Here is a 460-nt window from a genome sequence, read left to right on the forward strand (position 1 = left end):
CGCGCGTGTTTGGGGCGATGTCCCCTCCCCCTGACCTTTCCCTATCAGAAACCAGACGGTCGCCTCCAGCTCCAGTCCCCGAGGCTGCTGAAGGGGGGCGGGAGGAGGAGCCCGGCAGAGGGAGGACGGCCCGACTCGGGTCCGCCTGCCCTATCACACAGACCTCTGCGCTCAGTTTCTTCCTCGTTGTGATCGCTTCAGATGACAAGGGGAGTGGAGCGGATCGAGGCGGAAATAAAAAGTTATGTCATAAAGATATAAACCGGTGCTGTGACTCACCTGCTCTTAGCCGCAGGTACGAGTTTCGTGGCAGCGCCTCCGCTCTGCCAGCCGGAGCCCGGGTCGGCCTAACGTCACCTGGCTCGGCTGACTCAGATGACCGGGTTTCTAGTGACGAAGCAAAAGTGGGGCTTTTTTCCCTTTTCCAGTCTGAAGCCAGGAGGGAAGGGGGGAGTCTATC

Source organism: Carlito syrichta, unplaced genomic scaffold (genome assembly GCF_000164805.1).
Source record: "Carlito syrichta isolate Samal-C Ts95f unplaced genomic scaffold, Tarsius_syrichta-2.0.1 Scaffold308670, whole genome shotgun sequence".
In the NCBI taxonomy this organism is placed as follows: domain Eukaryota; kingdom Metazoa; phylum Chordata; class Mammalia; order Primates; family Tarsiidae; genus Carlito; species Carlito syrichta.